The 24,090-nt window shown below is 46.1% G+C and overlaps 1 protein-coding gene across 2 annotated transcripts in view; it reads right to left on the bottom strand.

Annotated features, from left to right (window-relative positions):
* Positions 1–24,090, bottom strand: part of dync2h1 (dynein cytoplasmic 2 heavy chain 1) — a 766,235-nt gene that overhangs the window by 66,673 nt on the left and 675,472 nt on the right. The gene's annotated exons all lie outside the window — the stretch shown is intronic.

The raw sequence follows: 24,090 nt of genomic DNA on the forward strand, positions 1-24,090 counted from the left end.
CTATTGCAATAATGAGCAGTTTTTGTCTGTCTGCAATTTTCTGATTGGCAAATGGGCTGATTTTGTGGGTGGAGCCTGGTACACAGAGGCAAGTGGGGTGCATGCTCATGCAATGAGTGGTAGCAGTGCCAGCGAGGTGGGGGGGGGGGGATGGTGGTGGGGAAGAGAGGTGCGGGTTGTCAAGAAAAAAACAGCAGAAGCTAAGGCGAGCCCAACAGCAAAGTTACCCTTACTGTACGGTTTGGAGTGTGGTGGTGATGAAATGGGGGAGATAGAATGACATAATGGGGGTGGTATGGGAGGAGTGGGAAAGAGGGAATGGCATCAGAGGGGTGCATGGGAAAGATGGAATGGCATGGGATGAGAATGGCATGGGAGGAAGGGGGTGGCATGTGAGAAATGGAATGGGAAGGATGGAATAACATAGGATGGAACTGACATGAGAGAAAGATGAGGCAGCATGGGACGGAATGGGAAGGCATGCGGGGTTGGGGGGGGTGGGGTGGGGTGAGGGGGGGGGAATGAATGAGATGATGGAATTGGTTAAGTATACTAATTTGATCACAAATGTTTTGCAGGTCTCTGCTGATAACCAAATAAATTGCAACACTTCATTCTTGTCTTGACCAGCTATAAACTTGTCCCTTAACCTCTTTGGTACATTTTCCTTTATTTCTTTCAGTGTTTGGTAAGATCTCTAGCTGATTTTTGTTGGCCACAGGGATTTGTTCACCTTCCAACTATCAAGTTAATATGAATTATTCATCAACACAATGCATGGGACTAATGTTTTGAAGACGTGAGAAGAAATTTGAAACTATCTATCCTTGTACTTCATTGTTAGCATTTTACACACTGCTGCAGTGTGTTCAAAGCCCTGATATAACATTTAAGATATTCTACAGTTAATGTCATAAGGACTGCAGCAAGACTGGATTACTGATTCCTTACAGAGGTTCTTAGACCACTAAGAACAAAGTGGGAATTACTATTTATTTCTAGGCTTACAATAGTTTGAAAAAAATCATTCCTCATAATTTAATTTCCTGATAACTGGAATGGCTTTCAAAAATATTTAATTAACTTATATGAAATGAAAATGTTCACTTTCCTACTAAGCACATAACATGAAAAACAACTTAAAGATAATTAATATTTCGGAAGAGTTCACTGCACTACTTTGAATTTTGCAAAGGAGGTCACATTATTTTGTCATTTATATTCAAATTAAAAACCTGTCAAAATGCATTCCAAGCAAAGATATTTTGGGTAAGTCATTAGTCAAAAGGCAACAACTTTAGATGAAAATTGTTCTTGACATCGAAGTCTAGCCATTAATTACTGGTAATGAAACCCAATTATACAGGTTCAGTTACGAATGACAATTCCTGTAGACATTTACTGACATTTAAGTAAACTAATTAATCACTGGCTGCATCGAGCAAAAAGAACTCGAGTTGAACACCCTGCTTTTATAATAGAATCTAGATATACCTGACATTATGCTCCAGTGGTTTTTTATATATGCATTTTCAATTAAAAAAATGAAATTTGTTCCATCCATCACTAAGAATGAAAGCCATTCACCTGCCAGACTAAGTTAAATGCAAGATTTTAACTGCCCTTAGTATTTATGATTGCATGATGTTAATGCCATCTGCATATTATAAAAATTGTTACAGAGTTGATCTTCAGACAACTTTTTTTAGTGGAAACATTTGACTTTATTTACAAGACAACAGTAGCAACTACACATATTCATCATGCGCCATAACTAAAGAAGTTCTCTCTCTGTAGAGGTTCCCCACACTGTTAACACATTGGTTTACACAGATCATGTGATCTTACAGCACAGGATTATTCTTAAAACTACATTCCAACATTTCCCCAAAACTATAATTACAACATTCCTCCCCCTTTAACTTTTCTGTACATTCTGTACATACAAGGATATTTATCTGCTGATATTACAATATTTACAAAGGTCATGAAATTACAAGTTCAGTCTTTCAGGTGGTTTCCTGATCCATGTGGAACATCGCAGCCCCATGACTTCAGATTCTCCTGAAGGAAACACATTCTCTGGAACCGCATTATCAGGTACCTCATTAGGCACTTGCAGTTCAGTGTCTTCTGCTCCAATAGAGGGGTCAGGCATGTCTGTCCTCGGTTAAACATCTTCAGCAGGAACCAGTGTTTCCGTAATGGTCACAGGTGGAACAATATCTTGTTGTGGTATCAGCGTTTGAAGTTGATCTTTGGTAGCATTGGATCGAGGTGTCCCTGCCTCCCAGGAGGTTACCGAGGTCTGGCTCCACACCCTCAGCATTCCCTTCACCATGCTCATCTTCGGACTCACTACTGGACTTATCATCTGTGGCCTGTGCAGTTGCATCAAGATCCTCTTCCTCCAGTGGGTACCCATTGCCAGTGCCAGATCATGGAGAGCGCAGCATGAAACCACGATCAGTGATACCCGCTTTGTGGGGTATTGTAGTGCTCCCCTGAATGGTCCAGGCATTGGAAGCGCATCTTGAGGAGACCTTTGGTCCTCTCTACCACCACCCTTGTGGAGGCCTAGCTCTTGTAATGCTTCTCTGCCTCTGTTTCTGAGTGATGGAGAGGCGTCATGAGCCATCTCTTCAACGGATAGCCATTGTCACCCAGCAGCCATCCATCCAGTCTTGCTGGAGCACTGAAGAGCCTCGGTACCTGGGAGTGTCTCAGGACGTACGCATCATGGGAGCTGCCAGGGTACCTTGCACGGACTTGCAGAATCTGCATCCTGTGGTCACACACTATCTGCATGATGGCCACATGTGTACATGTGTACACCCTGGATGCGGGGGAATCCAACAATCGTTGCGAAGCCTCTGGCTCGCTCAGCCTGGCTGGCCTCTTCCGTACGGTAAAGAATAAAGGTCAGTGCCAGCCTGAACAGAGCTTCTGTCACCAGCTTGACGCAACTATGGACAGTTGATTGGGAGACTCCACGCAAATCCCCACTGAGTCCCGAAAAGAGCCGTGGGCATAGATGTTGAGGGCCGCTGTGACCTTCAGAGCCACTGACATGGGGTGTCCACCCACACAGTCGGAGCTGATCTCAGGCCCAATCATCTGACAAATGGAGGTCACGATCTCCCTTGAGAGTGGAGCCTTCTTTGGCATTGCACCTCGGACATATTGAGGTAGCTGCATCGCCACCTGTAAGCCCTGGCAGCAGGATAGTGGTGTCTTCTGTGGCCCCTTCCGCCTAGGACTTCCCTCTGCCCCTTGTGCCTGCGCCTCTCCTCCCACAGGTCCCTCCCCTGGAAGAAGCATTGGGACACCTGGCCTTCTCTCTCTTCTGCCCCTCTCTTGCTTCTCAGAGGAGGTGCCACCAGCGGAGACCACAATCCCCATTACCAGGGTAAAAGGTGGCTGTCTGATACCTGGAAGGGTCCACACAGTCTGAATCCTTTTGGTGTCCTGGCAGACTGCAATGAGACCTAATATGAGGCCTGGGAATGCTAAGAATGAAGCCCCGAACAGAGATGAAGCTGCCAAGTATCAACAAGTAACTAGCTGCAAACTATCTCCAAAACTACTCACTACTCACACTGGCAATGCTGCTGACCCTTTTTATCCCACCCTTGAATGAGGTTTGTGAAAATGTCGGCTGCTTGCCTGCCGTTTTGCTCGTGCGATGAGCAGAAAATCGCACGGACGAGGTAATATCACAGTCAATTGGGCTGTTAAGGGCCTTAAGTGGCCTGTTAATTAATGGTTGGCACTGCTCTGGCAGCCGTGTGTGCCAACTGAGTGAAACATTGCACTAGTGCGCGATGACATAGGGACATTCACCCGACATCATCACGCACTCACTCCGGTTCGGGTGGGGTGTGTGCCCGCCCTTGGGACAAAAAATTCTGCCTCATGAGTCGCTTTTTGGTTCCCTTGACTTTTCTCCACCTTCCTCTCCAAATTGGGATCAGGCTCAGTCTTGTCTGAAGACGGCGCCACATCAGTAATTCTGCAGCTTTCTTCTATGTATCTTCTTCTCTTTACCACAGAATTTATTCGCGGCCTTCCTTTTGACTTCACTGTCACCCAGGCTTCCCTCAGGTGCAATCTCAATTTGTCTTAGTTCAGTAGTTGAGTCACCCAAGATGTCATTATTTGCTCGCCTCTTGGAAAGTTCTATGATTTTTGCTTTCAAGGCCTCTTTAGCTTCATTTTGCTGATTCTTCAGCTCTTCTGTCTCTTTCTTGTATCTGTTGGCTTCCTCCTGGAAACTTGAACATTGCTATGTCTTCTCTGCCAACTGGTTCTTCAGTTTGTTCAGAGAGCTGTCAAATTTTTCCTGTTTATTTTTGTACTTTTCCAGAGGCACAAACTTTGACCTGAGGGAATCTTGTAGTATGTGAAGGTCTTTCAACAGGATTTCCTTTCCTTTGCGAAGGTTACTCACTTTGTCTTGAACGCTGTCATTCATCAGGATCTCCTTGAGGTTCTTCTGCTGTTCTTCCATGTCGTTTTTAAGACAGTCTTCATTTCTTCAGGTTGTTGAATAATTACACACTCCTTTTTCATCCTGTTGCAGTCCTTGGACTCTCCAGACTCTTTATGCAATACCTTGCCTTGTTCCTTTTTCGAGACAGGAACTCTTCCAGCTTCCTTTTGAAATTTTACTGGCTAATCATGGTTGATTTCCCTTAACCAATTTCGCCTTAGAAGGTTTGGTCCTCTGCCTTTCAATACCAGATATGCCGATTGGTTTCTATAATGAACAGCTGCTCTGGTGATACCTTTCACCTGGATTTCTTCGCCTGTGTCTGTTTTCAACTTGGCAGATGATTGTTCCAAATTTAATTGATTACTTTTATTTAGCTATCTGAAAGTGTGTTCTATTACAGTGGTAGAAGCTCCTGTGTCTATTTCCATTTTTAATGGTTTACAATTCACTTGCACTGTAACAAATATTGGCTCTGTCTTCCCAACTTTCATGTTGAATAATGAATAAATGTCTGAATTGGTTGTTTCAGGCTCTTCTACACTATAAACTTCATTGGACTTCGTTTGTTGTTTGGAAGCCTGTTTAAATCTCGCTTTGTGCTGTCTTATTATGTGTCCCCTTCTGTGACAAAAATAATGTTCTACTTTTTTATATTGCCAATCGCTAGGAAACTGATTGTTTCCATGTCGCTGAAAGTTATTTTTCGATTTAGTTGCTAAGCTGTTTCCTCTCATTTTTCGGTTAGTGGGGGCTGTTTCCTGCTTCACGGCAGAGTCCTGGGTTTTCTCGCCACTTGTGCTGCGTCATTTTGCACCCCTTGAATTGCTTGTGAATTTCTTACAGCACTTTCCATCGCCAGCGCTATTTCTAACGTTTTCTAAAAATCAAGATTCACTTCAGCCAGCAATCTTCGCTGAATAGTGTCTTCCTGCATGCCACATACTATACGATTTCTGAGCATGTCATTCATGGTTTCATCAAAATCACAATAGTCCGTTAGTTGTTTTAATTTTGCCACGTAGGTAGCAATTGACTTCCCCGGGGCTCTACTTCGTGAGTTGAACCTGAACCTCTGCATTGTGACTGAGGGCTTGGGTTGAAAATGTCCCTTAACGAAGTCTACTAATTAACTGAAAGTCTTCGAATCTGGGGCAATGGGGGCCGTCAAGCTTTAAACCAAACTGTAGGTTTTGCTCCCACAGGTACTCAGGAGAATCGCTCTCCTCTTCTCTTCTCCCATGATTTTGTTTGCATGAAAGAAGAACGCAAGACATTCTATATGCTGAGACCAATCATCTGTGGCTGGCTCAAAGGGATCAATTTTGCCAAACTGGCATTTTGGATGAGTAAATTTTCTGTTATTTTTAATGATCTTAGATACAATTGCTGGACGAGGTACAGCGCTGATTCTGATTTATCCTCGTCACCAGTTTGTTACAGAGTTGATCTTCAGACAACTTTTCTTAGTGGAAACATTTGACATTATTTCCATGACAGCAATAGCAACTACATGCGTTCATCAAACTCCATAACTAAAGAAGTGATCTGTCTGTAGAGGTTCCCCATGTTGTTAACACATTGGTTTACACAGGTCATGTGATCTTATAGCACAGGATTATTCTTAAAGCTACAGCCCAACATTTCCCAAAACTATAATTATTACCAAAATAAATACTGGAAACTCTTCTCCCCAATTCAAGAGATTGTAATAAATACTGTTCCATACTTGTGCATACAAAGTTTGATATTATGAATTATAATATATTGCATTCAGGGTGGTAAGGATAAGATATCATTGCTCTTTGATAAAACTTATCCACTTAATTCATATATTTTTAAACTGGGGTCCTCAGAACCCAGTGGATTTGCATAGTTCTTGAGCTAAATACAAATGTTTTCTACACTGACGTCAGGGCCTAGATATTAATGCAAAGGCTGGTTCAGAGCTAGGGAAGGATGGGGCGGGGAGGGGGTGGGTGTTGATGGTTAGGTCTGGAATTATGTGTGCGAAACCCGAAGTAAAGCTAATGGGTCAAATTCTCCAATTTCAATTTTTCTTTGTGGGTTTTGAGTCTCCAGGCTGGGCAGTGAATCTGATGTACACCTGTAGGGTGAGATCTAAAGTCTACTAGTGGAAAGGCCAATGCAGAAATGAAACTTGAAACAACCAGGAGGTGTTTAGAGTGAATTCACAAAAAGCAAGGGCAGCACTCATGTTCAATGATGCTCCCCTTGAATTATTGCCTGGTGCAGCTAGGGGCACGAGCGACATTCTTTTCACCATTCAATGTGAAGAAAGAAACTTGTTGCTGTCACCAAGATGTAGCTGGATGAGGCTACAGGATGAGCAGCAGGATTTCAAACATAATACTTGTCAAGTTGGCTTTGAAGAAAGTGGAAATATGAAAGCTATACTTTGTGATAATCTTACTTGCGAGAGAAGAGGCAATCAGAATCCTGATCATTGTGCAAATGATGGCAGCCTGTCTTGTTCAGTTAAGGTGGCAAAAGTAGGACTTGTTTGACACATAGATGTAGATGCTTGAGTGTTGGGTACAGCTAAAACACCTAAAGGATGATTGTAGCTGCATCTCGTGATATCTTTTTCTTCACCTCAATTGTGCAACACACTTGGAACCCCCAAAGGAACACCCGTTCCCATCTTCATCTTTGTAAGGTGCAATGTCAAAGCCAGCAGTAACCAAGAATAATAAAGAGAAATATAGGTGGGGGAATGAATCCAAAACTGCAAAAACAGGTGACTCCTCACGTAAAATCACCAAAGTTATGGAGTAAATTGTAGAAAGAGAACCAGAAACTGCAAGAAATAAACAGCTCTTGGAAAGACTTGTTTCAACGCGTGAACCCTCAGGACTCCACTTGCACTCAGCTTCTAATCGAGGCTCATGCTCTGGGTGGAGCCTCACCACAACTAGTAAACTAAGGAGCCAAAGTTATATCATTGAATTTTCACAGCTAACTGAGGCTGGGCAAGCTGTTGATGCATCCTCATTATTTAGCCCTAAATAATGCCTCATATGTCCCGATTTTATGAACTCCAACCACAGTGTGCGACTAGTGATCAGAGATTGATAAAATTCACCCAAGTACTGTAGGTAGACATGTGTTAGGCAGTTGAGACTAAATTTTGCGACTTTCTGGGAGAAGGAAAATGAGGCACTGCTTATTCAACTGGTTTACAGTTTATGACAATAAATGGGACATGGTTGATGGGAACATCCCATTAGCTGGAGAAACACTCCTGGGCAGCTATTAATTTCAACATATTATAATCAGAATTGATTAATAGATATACTTTAATAAATAGAACGATGCTAGTTCCACCAGGGATTCCAATTAAAGAAAAATCATCAACTGTGATTATTTTCCTTCTAAATAAACAAATTATTTCTGACTGTGACTCCAGGTTATTTTCTCTGTTGGCTCTCAAGGGCATTAGCATTTTAAAGCTCATAAGAATAAATTTAATAAAATGTATCATTTTACATTTAACGGTGTTACATAATAGCTTGCAGCATACTAATACTATTCATTAAGATTCTACCCACAGGAAATGTTTTGCATATTTAACCAAAATTTGACTTGTAGTTCCTCTTACTACTAGCTTGTACTTAATTAAATCTGTCAACATTTTGAAATTGGGATAAATGCTGTGCATATGAAACCTTTGACAATGTAACAGAACTAAAAAAAGTGTAAGAAAAATCATAGCTAACTAGGGATCTTTTAAACTTACAAATATTAAACAAACTAATTGACTGACGTTTACCATGCTCCAGAAATAAATCCTTAGAATTCATCTAGATCTGGAGGGGGTGCAGAGGAGATTCACCGGGATGTTGCCTGGGATGAAACATTTAAGTTATGAAGAAAGGTTGGATAGACTTGGGTTGTTTTCGTTGGAGCAGAAGAGACTGAGGGGTGACCTGATCGAGGTGTACAAGATTATGAGGGGCATGGACAGAGTGGATAGGGCGCAGCTGTTCCCCTTCATTGAAGGGTCAGTCACAAGGGGGCATAAGTTCAAGGTGAGGGGCAGGAGGTTTAGGGGGGATGTGAGGAAAAACTTTTTTTACCCAGAGGGTGGTGACGGTCTGGAATGCACTGCCTGGGAGGGTGGTGAAGGCAGGTTGCCTCACATCCTTTAAAAAGTACCTGGATGAGCACTTGGCACGTCATAACATTCAAGGCTATGAACCAAGTGCTGGTAAATGGGATTAGGTAGGTAGGTCAGGTGTTTCTCACATGTCGGTGCAGACTCGATGGGCCGAAGGGCCTCTTCTGCACTGTGATTCTGTGATCTACTGACTCTAGAACTTTTCTCGAAATGGAGTATATGTGGAAAGACCTGTAGCCTAGCTTGTTCTTCTTGTGTCTAGCACTGTTAATATTGGTCTAAATTAATTATTTTAACTCATTAGCTCTTGGAGCATGCAGCAGGGGAACTGCTCAGCCACTGTGGGCCCCTCCCTGCAGGGAGTAGTGTCTTTGACTGTAGAGTAAAGGGTTAACATCAGAAGCACCTGAAACTGATGTGACTATGATGCAACATCACATTACTAAGAGACTGCGAACAGTTGGGAAGCAAGAAATAGAACTGTGTTTGTAGCACTGAGATGTACATACATATCTGTAAATAAACAGGAATGGTTTTTATGAATAACAGCCTATAGTAGCATTCTTAGGGTAATATAAAAACCCTAAAGAAACTCATCGAAGACCCGAACTCAAGACAAAACATTGACAGGCTGAGGAGTGGAGCCAGATGCCATGAGGCGAGGGAGAAAGCAACAAAGACAAATCCAGTACTTGAGAGTGGCGGTGTGGCAGGTGACAAGGCCATGAATAGGGCAGCCTGAAGTTTCTAAGGGTGGCTAGAGCAAGGAAGGGGATTAGGAGACCTAGTCAGACTGACTGACAGCACCCCTGAGTCTGAGAGAGAGAGAGAGAGAGAGAGAGAGAGAGAGCGAGAGAGAGACAGAGAGCAGCCAGGAACTGAAGCCTGGAGGATCAAGCCTGGTGAATCGCTACATTGAGCAGCCGAGGCCATGAATAGGACACAGGTCTGGAGCATCAGCAGTGAATATTCTCTGTAAATAGCTTGTTTTTTGAAGTTTTGCTTGCTCTTGAGGGTTTATACAGTTTTGATTCCGGTGGAATAAAGCAACCTTTTTTTTTTAACCTTCGTGCAGTCTGTGTGCTTAAAGCCCACATTACTTCTTGGTATCATTGGATCATGGTGGGCAAAACGGAAACTCGCCTGGCTGAGATGAGATAGAGCTGAAGGTGAATGAACAGAAACTGGACCTATCAGTGAGGGAAGCCAAAGTAGCTGCAGCTCTAGCAGAGGCGCAGGCTTCACAGAATAAAGCTGAGAGTCAAAGTAGTGATGAGAAAGTGAGTTCCAGTGTGCCCTCTTTTAACATAGGAGAAGGGTGGAATATCCTATCACAGATATTCTACTTGCTGATGGGTAGGAAGTTGGGCAGATCTGGGGGAAGACCAGAGATATCCAACAACCTGGTAGCCAAGGACTGGATCGAGGACGCACAGCTGGTCATAGCATCCACCGGCCCCAACGAGAGGGAGCAGGCAGCGTTCATGATGGAATATCTGTGCAGGAAAGTTTGGCAGGAAATACTGGGGAGAGGTGAAAATGTTCAAAGCAGTTAGTGACGAACCTTTGAGGTCCTGGCATGGGTTTTTGGGGACAGCAGTAGCCTGCTGCAGCTTCAGAGGTTTTACAAATACAAACAAACTGAAAGAAAAGGACCTGGTCTCCGAATCCCTGGAGCTGAAGTTGTTCGAAAGCATCGTCCTCTGGATTCCTCCTTTAAATCAATCAGGGACATGCAGCTGAAAAATCACTTAGCTGAAGCAGTGAGAGATGAAGACATCCAGAGGGAGTGGAGGAGACTTACAAAGTGACAAACTCTGACTGTCCTTCTTTGATGTGCAAGATTACATCATCTGGATCATAGGGAAAGACTGGATTCCTAAGACCAGGAAAGCGGCCACTATCAGTGAGGTGACTGTCTGTATGGACAGAGATGTAGACCTCCTGCTGAACAGGCAGATGAAAGAGATAGCTGCACAGCAAGCACAAATTCAATCCTTGCTGTCCTATATTTACAGTAAGTCTTGCAGCCAAACACACCCAAGGGATACTCCAAATAGGTGCTGAAATTGTAACAGGTTTGGACACTTCCAATGAGACTACCCTCAACAATCACAAACACCAGAGACATCAAGCATGGCAATCCCACCCAGCACAACTCCATTCCACGTCACTCACCAGAGAAGGTACAGACTCGGCAAGAGGAGGAAACACTGAGGCCCTCAGCCAGAAGACTGAACATGGAAGGCAACTGACTTTTGTCAGTTCAGAGAGGATCATGGCTGATGCCATGCCTTCACACCCCAATCCTCTGTAGAACTCTGCCAGGGAGTCATCAAAGTATCATGGATGTATTTATGAGGGAGACCCAAACCCAATCCAGAGGGGTAGAGCGACATACAGTATCACTTTTGCCATCCATCTCAAAAATACTAGAGCTGCTTCAACTGGTCGATGAAGACATCAGTAGGTTTCACTTCTACTAGAAGACTCAATTGTCCAATGAGCTGATGCTGTCTAATGAAGGAGACCAAACAAGCATGTAAATTGCTGAGGTGCTAGAAGAGATTTGGGGAGGAGGGCAGAGTTCTCTATTGGCTTATTCATGACAATGGGAGAGAAGTGAAGCAACTCATCCTGCCTGGCAGTTTCAAGCGTCAAGTGTTGACCACAGCTCGTGATCATTGGGACACCAAGTGTCGGAGAAGATAGCTACACTGAAAAGAAGGTAGTATTATTGGCCAGGGATGGCTGCCGATATGCCAATTACTACCAGAACTGTGAAAATTGTACTTTGGCCAAAGCAGGGAAGCGGCTCAATACTGGTAGTCACACCTGTGACATCAAACCTGTCGCTGGAGGGCAACCTCAAAAAACCATTTCCAGAGGAGAGTTGCTCGATGTCAAAAGTGGCGGATGGTGTGGGGACAAGTAGCCAATTTAGTGGTATAGTGGAACCTGAAGCGGCAGCCAATGGTGTTCTGCGTGAAGAGAGGTTGGATAGCGATGGCGAATCCTAGAATGTATGTATCAGGGATTCTGGGGGATGCATCCAGCATGAGGAGTCCGACTCTGGTGCCAGAAGGAGATGCAGAGATGTCAGGCAGGGAGGCTACAACTGGAGCAACCAGTGCTGCTGATCATATAGTCCCTGGAGACATGACTGATCTAGGCCCCATGTTGATGACACATCGCAAAGCCTGGGTATTATTGGAAATACCAATTCGGAAAAGCGGCCGAGTAGGTCATCTTGAGCAAATGCTGGATATCATTCCAACCCATTCCGTTTGCCTAGATCGGTGATGCACGAAGGGAATGATGCCACCAATGTAGACTCAAATATGCTGGCTGTTGTGACTCAATTGAACCTGCTGATCATGCGCTTGCTCAGTAAACAGTCACCATGTGCTATGTCTAGTTGCTGGGATGGCAATTCTCACACAGGGAAGTGTGTAGTGGGGCCCCCAACAGCAAGTGGCAATGGTGAGGGAGAGCACCGAGCAGAGGAACAGGAAGGCATCTTTGCAGGGAGCAGTGTCTTTGACTAGCTGAGGGGCAGAGCCAGATGCCATGAGGTGAGACAGAAAGCAGCAAGGACACGTCCAGGGTTTGAGTGGCAGTGTGGCAGGAGCCAAGCCCATGAAAATGACAGTTTGAAGATTCCGAGGGTGGCTAGAACCAGAGAGAGAGAGATGGAGAGACAGAGAAAGAGAGAGAGACTGCAGCCAGGAGCTGAAGCAGCAGATCAAGCCTGGTGAGTTCCTGTATTGAAGAGTTGAGGCCTTCAATCAGAATGAAACCTGGAGCATTGGCTGTGTCATGAAGCGATATTAATGTCTATAATGTTATTGGAAATTATTTTTTTAAATAGAGCATAGTGGTGTCTATGTGTGTATCTGTGAGTGTCTTAATTGTATTAAAGTCAGCTAGTCTGGGTTGCTTTGAAGACTAGTAGTTTGAGATGTTAACTGGGTAAACAGTAAGTTTAATCTCGAGTAAGGTAGAGGGTATATTTGCATTTGTTGAATAAAGCATTCAAAAGAATGCGTAAAATCTTGCACCTAGCTGGGAGACGCCATGCAATGCATTTATATTACTAATAAAATTAGTGGGATGAAATGTTATTGTTAGAAGATGTGACATTAAAAGCCTAGTATACAATAGAAAATTCAAAGAGGAAGCTAGGAATAAACAGAAAGGAATTTTGTGTGTGCATGTCAGAGGCATGTAAGATCTAACCAGCCTGTAAGCCCACAACTGTGTCTGCAAAGGAACCAAATTGCAAGGAAACTCATTTTGAATTCGTAAGGTCAAATGTGCTTTGCCTGGTGTCTGTTTAAAGTCTATGGGTTATTGTTGCCTTGGTGATGATTTGCCTGGGGGCGATTAAATTTGGGGATTTGTTTAAAAGTTATTATGGTAGTAATTTGTAGACATGTGCATGTGTTTAATTTGTTGTTAAATTAATAAATGTTTAATTTAGTTTTATATAATAAACCTCTTGAGGCTTCGTAGTTTTATTTCTGAAGTCAGATCTGCATCTCAAACATACCAATTGAAAATATAGGTTATGAACAGTTGTTCAAGTTTCCCTCTGGGATTTAAACAACTCAGCCTTTAGCAACTGCTGTGTCAAAACAGGCTGTGAGTATTCTCTGTAAATAGTTTCTTTATTGAAGTTATGCTTTCCCTTGAGAGTTTATACAACTTTGATGTCGGTGGAATAAAGGAACCTTGTTTATTAACCTTCTTGAAGTCCATGTGCTTAAATCGCACGTTACAATAACAAAACATGCAAGAAGCTAAGTACTAATGAAAGGAACCAAAGCTTGAGTGCTATTTATAGGAAAGGTTTTCTTGTGTTTGATGCAGAAATCTTGGGATAAATCAATTTTAAGCATAAAATGTAAATCCAGAAAGTGAAACAAGTTTCTCAGTCCACAAATTGGAAAGGACATCGTAAGGGAGAGAAACAAAAGGCAAAAAAACAATTGATGGTGGAAATGTGATTTTTAAAATCATGGGCTGAATTTTTCGTTTGTTGGGCAGGCGGACCCGACCGAATCGGCGGCGGGCGGGGAGCTAATCCCCGCCGCGCTGCCATTTTGCACAGGTGGGCCAATTAAGGCCCGCCCAGCGCGTTTCAGACTCCCGTGTTCATCGGGAAAATTAAATTGGCGGCGGGCATGTTCAGACCGCCGGTTCCAATGGGGAACCGGCAGTCTGTATAAAGAACAGCCAGGCAGCCTCCTTTAGGCCAGTGACCGGGCACCACAAGGGGTGAGGGCAGAGGAGGAGGAGGGGGTGAGGCTGCAGGGTAGGCTAGCGGGGGGGCCACTGTGCCCCTCTGTTCTCCGATGCCTGCCTTGCTGTCCTCCTGGAAGAGGTGTCCAACCATCGGGAGGTCTTGTTTCTGGAGGATGGGAGGAGGAGGGCCCCCCACGTGACCATGCAGGCGTGGCAGGAGGTCATGGAGGCTGTAAGCTCCCATGATGATATGAGGCGCACCGGGACACAGTACCGCAAGCACTTCAATGATTTGTTGCGCTCTGGAAGGGTGAGTACCATGTCAGCCTTGGCCATTTAACCCAGCAGGTAGCCTTAGCCTTTGAGGCCCCCTCCCCCACCCCCCCAACGACTTAGTGTCATTACTGCATTGGGCATTTGGCGCACACTGGGTGGGAAAACAGATAGTGGCCATGCTTACATCAGCCTTAGTGGTTGAGGAGAAGATGGTTTCTCCCCACAGCATATGTTGGTGTTTGTTGCATTTGAGTAGTCTGGGGGCAACCTGCAGGGGAGGCAGCTAGACACATACTCAGAACTCCAATACATGTCTTATTGATGGTGATGAGTTGGTGGAAGGGGAGCCTCAAGGTGTCGTGGCCAAGAGCCATCTGCTGGCCTCGGCGCCGCACCTAGTTGTGCCTCCTTGTCATGGGCGCTAAGACCCGTGTGTTATTCAAAGTAATGGATGCTGAATGTGTCCAAGGTGGCCATTGGGGGAGGGGGTTGGGAGCAGCCGTACTATCTTATGGGGACTGATCACCAGTAGTGTGGATAGGAGCCGCTGGAGGCCTCAGATGGGCCGCTGTGGTTGGGGTGCGGCGTGCGCGTGCAGAGTACATGAGTGAACAGCCCCAATAAATGCTCTTCTCCGTTTTGCAGGCAAAAACTGAGGGCAATATCTGGAAGCGTCAGCAGACTGGCGGTGGGCACACCGTGCTGCAGCACCTCACCACGTATGAGGAGCAGGCCATGGAGCCGGGGAGGAGGCAGGCGGCCAGGTCGGCAGGTGTCGGCGAGGCTGGGGTGCAGCGGCCAGGTATTTGAGGGCCACAGTCCCATCCACTCTGTCTGCCCACCATCCAAAGTACTGATGATTGCTGCAATCATTAATGCAGCAACACTGCTCATTCACAGACTGATGCAGTTAGACGTGTGGGTCATACACAAAGGTTCCTTGGCCCCTGGAGGATGCGCGTCTCTAGCACCTTCCAAAGTCGCCTTATCCCATTTGTGACCACTATCCCCATGGCCTAACATGCCATGGTATCGCTGCTGCACATCCAAAGACTTATTGCATCTTAGGAGGGTTTGTACCTCCACCACCCTTTAAGCCGCTGCGTCCAACATTACACTGTCCAAAAGGTCCTCAGCACCTCACCTGTCAACCTCATGGCACTCAACTTAAATAAATGCCACCACGTAAGTCATCTCTGCGCCAAGGGGAAATGTTGCCTTCTGTCCACCTGTTCTATGCCCCTCATAATGGTATGAAGGTCAATAATGTGACCTGTCATTCTCCTGTGCTCCACGGCAAATGTTGCAAGTGTATGCAATGTTTCCTCATAACTCCAACTCTCCAGGCCAGCATGCATCCAGGTCAGGATGCACTCTTCCCACTCCAATGCCATCCCTCTCATGAAGTGCAGGTCACAAGTGAATGCAGAAGTGTAGATGTGGCCTCGACAGCGTTTTCTGCACTTGCAACATGGCTTCCCTTTTCCTACATTCTATTCCTCGGCTAATAAAGGCAATTCTGGCTTCGACCTTGTTAAATGCCTTATGTTCCTGTTCTGCTACCTTCATGGGTCTGCCCAGCAAGGTCCCTGTAATCATCGTGACTTCCCTCGGTCCCACCGTTACTCATGTATTCCCGTACTTTGCTTGTCTTGCCCAAGTGCTTAACCGCACACTTATCCACATAACATTCCATGTGGCATTCCTTAGGCCATCTGACCAGCCTGTCTGTATGCGCGTGTAATGTTTGGGCCTCCTCTTGACTATTTACCACCCACCAATGTTCGTCTCCTTAGGTTCTTAAAGGGTGAGCGACTTATGAGGCTCGGGGGGAAATGGATGAAAGGTGTTACTGACTGAACACCAACTGATGCAGTGTCCTTGTTGTTAATTTCAGCATCACCACCGCATGGCTGCCACCAACAAGTCCAGAGCCCCACCTCCACACCTGAGGGCCAACACTTGCAACTTGCGTCACATCCTTTCAGCGAGCCAGGCACCAGCGCAGCGACAAACACTTTGGTGGGGATTATGACGTTGGCTAGTGTCCCGGGGCACAATGGAGAGGGCACTTCACAATCGCTGGAGGAGATGGCACGGACAGAGAGTGCCGACGCGCCAGCAGCCGGAGGACTGCAGGGGACCAGGCACATGCTGAGTGCGGCAGTGATGATGTGCCTCTGGAGATGTCAGCCATGCAGCAGCTGCCTGCAGCAGGGTGCACGGGAGCATCTGGCAGGGTTGCATGACGGTGTGCTTCACTTGGTCTCTGTGGTGGAGGAATCCAGGCAGAATGTCAGTGATGGCATGAACCTCAGGACAGAGCTTCAGGCTTCCTCCATTGAGAGATTGGCGACTCTCATGGAGAGGGGCTTCAATCGGATTGAGACTCTTCTGATTGGGTTATGCTAAGACCTGCAAGCCCTCACAGCGCTAATGGCACAGGTGGTCAATCGCAATGTGGGAGATGTTCTGGGCACCAAGTGTCGCCGCTCGGTGCCCATCCATCCGCGGTGAGCAGGGAGGTCCAATGTGACCTCACGTCGGCGCAGCAGCTGCCTGTTGTCGCTGCGAGCTCCTCTCAGGGCGCTCCGGATGAGGGCAGCAGCTCCTCCGCCCCTCTGCCAGTGACCGTTGCATCCGTTGAGGCTGTGACAACTGGGGAGGTGCCAGTTCTGGAACTGGCCACTCCCTCCCAGGCGGGGCCAGCACTGGCTCCACAGGCCAGAGGACGCCAGCCAAGGTCATCGAGGCCAACAGGACAGCAGAGTCAGCAGGCTGTCTCACAAGCCATTCCGAGCGATGGGGCGGCACCTAGACATAGCACCCGAAAACGTAAGCATAAGGCACGTTAGGCACTCCACGGGTTTGTCACTGGTGATTTTGTGTTGGCCCTAGATTAGGGAATATATCATTATGTATGTCAGAGCGACGTTTGTGCTTTATTTTGGTGGGAATAAAGTCCACTTTTCTGACCATGGCTGAGGGTGTTTCCTTTGTGTTGCATTTGTATGTTTCACGGATATATCATGAGTGTTTGAGTGGACATTGATGTTTCTGTACTAAGCCCTTAGTTGCAGCTGATGAGGTGGACAATGTAGCACCTAAGTGCCACGTGTGGAAGCGCCAGGCAATGCTGGTCCCGCTGATCCATGTGTGTGGAGCTAGATGAAGGTTTGTTGGATTGAAGTGTCCCAGATTTCCCTGCCTCCTTGGTGTAGTAGTGGGTCGGCGTGCTGCCCCTCATCATCGCCCTGTGCTTCCTCATCCTCTGAGCCACTGCTGGACTCATCATGTGCAGCCTCATCCACTGCGTGAAGGTCTTCATCATCGACTGCATCCCCTCTTTCCAGCGCAAGATTGTGCAGAGCACAGCATGCTACCACTATCACAGAGACGCAATCTGGGGGGTACTGGAGTGCGCCCCCTGAACGGTCAAGGCAACGGAAGCGCATCTTGTGAAGACCGATGTTTCTCTCCACCACAGCCCTTGTAGTGCCCTGGCTCCTACTGTAGTGCTCCTCAGCTTCTGTTCTTGGATGGCGGAGAGACGCCATGAGCCATCTTCTGAGGGGATAGCCCTTGTCACCCAGCAGCCAACCATCCAGCCGAGCCAGAGCACTGAAGAGCCCCGGCACCTGGGAGTGTCTGAGGATGTAGGCGTTGTGGGAGCTGCCAGGGTACCTTGCACAAACTTGCAGAATCAGCATCCTGTGATCAAACACTATCTGCATGTTCATGGAGTGGAAGCCCTTCCTGTTGACAAAGGCACCGGGCTCACCTGCTGGCGCCTTGATGGCCTCGTGTGTGCAGTCTATAGCACCCTGGACACGGGGGAAGCCAGCAATGGCTGCGAAGCATCTGGCTCACTGTGTCTGACTTGCCTGGTCACAGCGGAAGTGGATGAAGGTCAATGCCCGTCTGAACAGAGCGTCTGTAACCTGCTTGACACAAGTGCGGACAGTTGATTGGGAGACACCACAAAGATCACCCACCGAGCCCTGGAAGGAGCCAGAGGCATAGAAGTGGAGGGCAACTGTGACTTTCAGAGTCACTGGCATGGGGTATCCACCCACACAGTTAGCGGTGATCTCAGGGCCAATCATCTGACAGATATAGTTGACTGTCCTCCTTGACAGTCGGAGCCTCCTTCGGCACTGCACCTCAGTCATATTGAGGTAGCTGCTTCGCCGCCTGTATACCCTGGCAGCAGGATAGTGGCGTCTTCTGCGACCCCTTCCACCTCGGAAAACCTCTTGGCCCTGTACCCCTTGTGCCTGCACCTGGCCTCCCAAAGGTGGCTCCCCTGGAAGCGGATTGTCCACTCCTGGCCTCCTCCTTATTCTATCCCTCCCTACCTCCTCAGGGGAGCTACCTCCAGTGGAGATGTCAGAACCCATACCCAGGATAAATGGAGGCCTCTAGAAAGCTGCAGGCCTGATAAAGATTACTGTCTGCAGACTGGTGAGCTGAAGCTTCAAAATGCAGAGAAAGCTGCTGGAAATCGATCTGAACTGCTAACAATCACACAGGCAAGTTTAAAACACTTTCTGCATTAAATACTTCAGAAAAAACATTAACAACCCCACTGAGCCCACATATCCTGACCGTGGATGAGGTTTGTTAAAAAATCAGTTACCCGCCTGCCCGTTGGGCCTGTGCGCCAAGGCGAAGATCACACGGGCTCCTCAAAATCGGCATCAATTGCCGAGTTAAGGGCCTTACCAAGGCCTTTAATTAATGGCGGGCGCGAGTTGCACTTCATAGCACGCCCGCCGACCTAAATATCGCGATGCCACGCACTGACGTCAGGACGCTCGCGCGACATTTTAAGCGCTGACGTGCAGGCTCCACCACCCGCACGTCAGCCATAAAATTCTGCCCCATGAGTAGATCAACAGAGTAGTTAAGGATAAACTGTTCCTAATGGTGGAAGGATTGAAAACTAGAGGGCACTGGCTTAAGGTGATTGGCAAAAGAGGCAATGGTGACAGAAAAAAAAACTCAATGCAGCGAGTTGTTAGGATCTGGAATGCACTGCCTGAGAGTGTGGTGGAGACACTTGAACAAAACCAGGCAGAACAGGAAAATAGAACAGAAGTAGAGTTGAATTTTAAAATGTCAAGATTTTCTAGATGATCCCAGTGTCAGGAAAGTTACACAAAAACAAACCTTGTATTGTAATGGTACAAAAAGCAAAAACAAGATCTTATATGAGAATCAAAGTGGCAATACAAGAGGGGTTGAGATTAGCTAATTGGTGCTTTGGTAGAATAGGAGATTGTTGCTGACCCAGCCGAGTATCCCAAGTTGTAAGTATGCAGTCACCTGCTTAAGTACAGCTTGTAATAAGGGAATGTTCTGCTGGGCCCTTGTCAATGGTCTATTAACATTGTGACTGCTTGAATTGTGTAAAGTAGTAATAAGTTCACATGGTCTTTCAACTAATGAAGTAATGTGTTGAACTAATGTCTTGTGAGTTAATGAATTCCTGGAATGTAACTGACCCTTAACCTGAGCTAGAAGATGCTATAGATGAACAGCATTTAAAAAGGAAAATAGCAAAGCGAAAGTACACATGCAGGCATGCACACACACATACACACACACTGAAGCTGACTAACCTGCAAAGTATTTGTAGTTTGAAGTGCAGGAAATGGGAAGCACGTGTTTGAGGGCTCCTGCCCTCAATGGCAGGGAATCTTCAATTGAGAGAAATGGCTCAAATGTCAGAAGCAATGGTATTGGAAGTGGCATTGTAAGATAAGACATGACAGAGCCAGAGAACCAAGCAGAATGGAATAGATTCCTTGCAGGAAGCGGGGTGGGAGTAAATATAGTCAAGCTGGGTGTGGGAGTTGCAGGGCTAATAGCAATATCAGTTGACAGTTGATGCCCTGAAATGGAATTAGAAAAGTCAAGAAAGAAAAGAGTCAGAGATGAACCATGTGAGGGGTGGAAATTTGAAATAAAATGGATTAAATTTTCTGGTTCAGAAGTAACAGGAAGTGGCACCAATATAGGCATCAATGAAAAGAGATGAAGGAGGGGGCCTGAGCGGGACTGGAACAAAGAATGTTGCATGTATCCCATGAAAGGCAGGCATAACCAGGACATATACTGGTTGTTGTACTTATTTAGAGTGAGTGAAAAGAACCGCTTGCTCAATGTGAGAACAAGTTCAGGCAGGCGGAGGAGGGTTGTGGTGGATGGGGACTGGAAGTAAGCAAACCTGGTGATAAGAGGGTATGCCTAAAAGGAAATGGAAACCCTGAATAACGCTGTGCTTTTGCTCTAATTTAAAATATTTCACTGTTTCATTCAAGGTCTGGTGCTATGAAGTTGAAAGATCACAGGCATGAACAAGATGGTTCATTTATCAGAATTCAACTCAAAAAGATAGTTTTCACAGAAATCCATTTTCTAATCGTAAGGACAATCACAGGTATATATAGCATCAGCATTTAGTACTCACACAATTTGTGTTGAAACAGATTAGGATATAATCATGCTGTATTATTATAAATTATATCACATTCATGCTATTAAGATAGGCACTCAGTCATATTGATTTCCTAGGTTTCCTAGTTGTATCGTCTGAGCCTCACCTATTTTACTGAACCCTTAGTACACTTCTGCTGTAAAGTTGCATCTACTGCCCCAAGAAAATCTTGGCATATTTTTAGTGAAACAATATCCCTTTTGTTATCCTCCATATTATTATTTCCACGTATATTGCAAGATTTCTTATAAAACATGTTTTTTTTAATTCACTGTTGCTATTTTCTTATAATTGTTCACACAGATAATAGTAGATTATAAGTCCCTAAAACTTTTCAATTCATCATGTAAACTACGATAAAGAAGACATGAAATTTACAAAATAATTTACGATGGAACAATATCTACATTGGAGGAGTTACAGCGTGATATAGAATCAGGGGCTCAGATATTCCATGTGGTAAGCTTCATTGGAATTCTGCCAATGCATCTTGAGTTTGGCCTATTGATGGCTGGCAAAGGGATTTTTCCAGAATTGCAGCCTTTAAAAAAAGATTTGTTAAAGAGTGAAGCAGAAAGCTGGTCTCCATGGAAGGAAGCTTTAAATAAATGATGCTAATGGTATCTAGAGAGGGGTGGTATCTACATGGCTCTTAACCCAGTACCATAGGCCAGCATCGCCAGAAGTTCAACAATCTAACCATGGCAGACAAGATGACACATTGGCACTCTCACTTTTCTTCGTTGGGCACACTGGACACTAATTCCTCACCTTGTAAGGTTAAGAGCTGCAAAACTAGCCCTCCGCACTGTACTCTGTGTCTACCTCCATGGTTTTTAGGATGGCAGAGCTGTGCAGGTACAGCAGATTATAATTATGTGGGATCACTGAGCCGGAGCATACTGCAGTGCCAATCCCCATCTGTCACGGCAGCAATAGTTCTGCTTTAGTTGCCAATAGTCCTCTTGGTTATCACAGGGAGGTGGTGGGTGGTGGTAATGTCACTGGACTAGCGGTCCAGAGGCTCAAGCTAATACTCTGGGGACAGGGGTTCAAATCCCACCAGAGAAGCTGGTGGAATTTAAATTCAATTACTAAAATCTGGAATTAAAAAAGCTAGTCTCGGTAATAGTGACCATTAAACCATTGTCATAAAAACCCATCTGGTTCACTAATATCCTTTAGGAAAGGAAATCTGGCCTGCATGTGACTCCAGACCCATAGCAATGTGCTTGACTTTTAAACAGCTGAGCAAGTCTCTCAGTTGTATTAAACCGCTACAATGTTTAAAAGGAATGAAACAGGAAGGACCACTCAGCATCGACCTAGGCATCGGAAACAACAACAGGACTCTCAACCCTGTCTCCTCTGCAAAGTCCTCCTTACTAACCTCTGGGCGCTTGTGCCAAAATTGGGAGAGCTGTCCTACAGACGTGTCAAGCAAAAGCTTGACATAATCACGGAATCATACCTTACAGACAATGCTCCAGATACCACCATCACCATCCTTGGGTATGTCCTGTCCCACCGACATGACAGACCCACCAGAGGTGGCATCATGGTGGTATAGAGTCAGAAGGGAGTTGCTCTGGAAGTCCTCAACATTGATTCTGGACCTCATGAGGTCTCATGGTATTAGGTCAAACATGGGCAAGGAAACCTCTTGCAGGCTACTGTAGTGTAAAGGTTTCTGGCATAGCAAGGGTTAATGTGGGACTGGGAAACAGTAATGCCCACATTGTGATGTAAAGGGACACATGACCTGAGACTAAAGCCAGTGTGGATTGGACACACACCTGTATAGAAGCAAGCATGGAGTTAGCTCATAGCTTGGGCTATACCCTATATATATGTACATAGTTATATGTTACCAATAAACACTTAATGTTCAACCATACAAGCCTCAGAACCCCCTTGTGTGACATACTGAACAGGCATTCAACATATAACATTGAGGCAGCTAATGGAAACACCCAGAACCTCAGGGAAGCTGGAGCAGAAATTCAAATGCTGGAAAATTAAAGGAGCAACATTCTGACCTGACTGAAAGCACCTGAAGTGAAAACACAGAGGGAGTATTTTTAAAATTCATTCAGGGGATGTGGGTGACGTTGGCTAGTCTAGCATTTATTGCCCATCCCTAATTGTCCTTGAGAAGATGGTGGTGAGCTGCCTTTTTGAATTGCTGCAGTCCATGTAGTGTAGGTACATCCACTGTACTGTTAGGGAAAGAGTTCCAGGGTTTTGACCCAGCGACAGTGAAGTAAGGAGATTGCCTGAAAGAAGCTCCATTGCAGAATTGGAAGCAGAAAGGCAAAAGAAAAAAAAACTCGATTGTGCAGCTGAGGACTCCACAAGATCTTGTGGAGGTCCATTGTGAATGCCCACAGAGTGCGCAGTCAAAGGACCTAGAAGGGGTGAATAAAAAAATCAGTTCTAAACCAGGGCTAGCTTAAAAAGATTCAGTGCTGTAAAAAAGTCAGAGCAGCCTGTTTCCACAATCACCGCGGCCAGCTGGGTCCAGAGTCAGTGCCATACTGCGTGGCGGCTGAGTTCGTTGTAACAACAAAAAAGGAAAACAAATCTGATGGTTTAAAAATCTCTGCCAAAGCTGGGAATCCACTGTAAAACACCTGAAAATTCTCTGCTATCGTAAGGAAGGTCCAGAATAGTTGATTGGTTTGTGCAGCGATTTACTCAAAGACAAAGAGGTCGGGACCACCATTGCTGCAGGAGCTCGCCAAAACATGACAAGCACAGGAAGACTCTTACGGCTGAATTTTCTGGTTGGCGGGGGGATGGAGTGGGAGCGCAGCCATTTTATGTGAGTGGGCCAATTAAGGCCCGCCCAGCGTAATGCGTGACTCCCGAGGATAGCGGGAATGGACGGGCGGCGGCGGGAGTACACAGTCTGCCGGGTCCAATGTCGACCCGGCAACTTGTTTATGAGATGCGCTGGCAGCCTTTGCAAGGCTGCTCACAATGGCAAGTGGAAGGGCTCACCAGAGGGCTTCTGGTGAGCAGGCCAGTCCGGAGGGTAGGCCAGTGGAGTAGGCGAGGCTGGAGGATAGGGCAGCGGGACAGGCCAAGCCAGAGAGTAGGGCGGGGGGGCCAGGGTACCCCTCATTTCTTGGATGACTGCCTTGCTACCCTCCTCGAGGAGGTGGCAGCACGGTAGGAGGTGCTGGTTCCCCAGGATGGGAGGAGGAGGCCCCCCCACGTGACGAAACGTGCCTGGGAGGTGGCGGCGGAGGTGGTGAGCTCCCGCAATGTGGTGCGGCACACCTGGATCCAGTGTCGCGAGCGCTTCAACGACGTGTTGCGCTTGGCAGGGCGAGTACCATGTTGGCATTGGTCATGTAACCCAGCAGGTTGACTTACTCCCCGGCTGCCTCCAACACCCCTCCCCCCAAGTCTTAGTGTAGGGACTGC

This window comes from Cetorhinus maximus, chromosome 7 (genome assembly GCF_964194155.1).
Source record: "Cetorhinus maximus chromosome 7, sCetMax3.hap1.1, whole genome shotgun sequence".
Taxonomy (NCBI): Eukaryota; Metazoa; Chordata; class Chondrichthyes; order Lamniformes; family Cetorhinidae; genus Cetorhinus; species Cetorhinus maximus.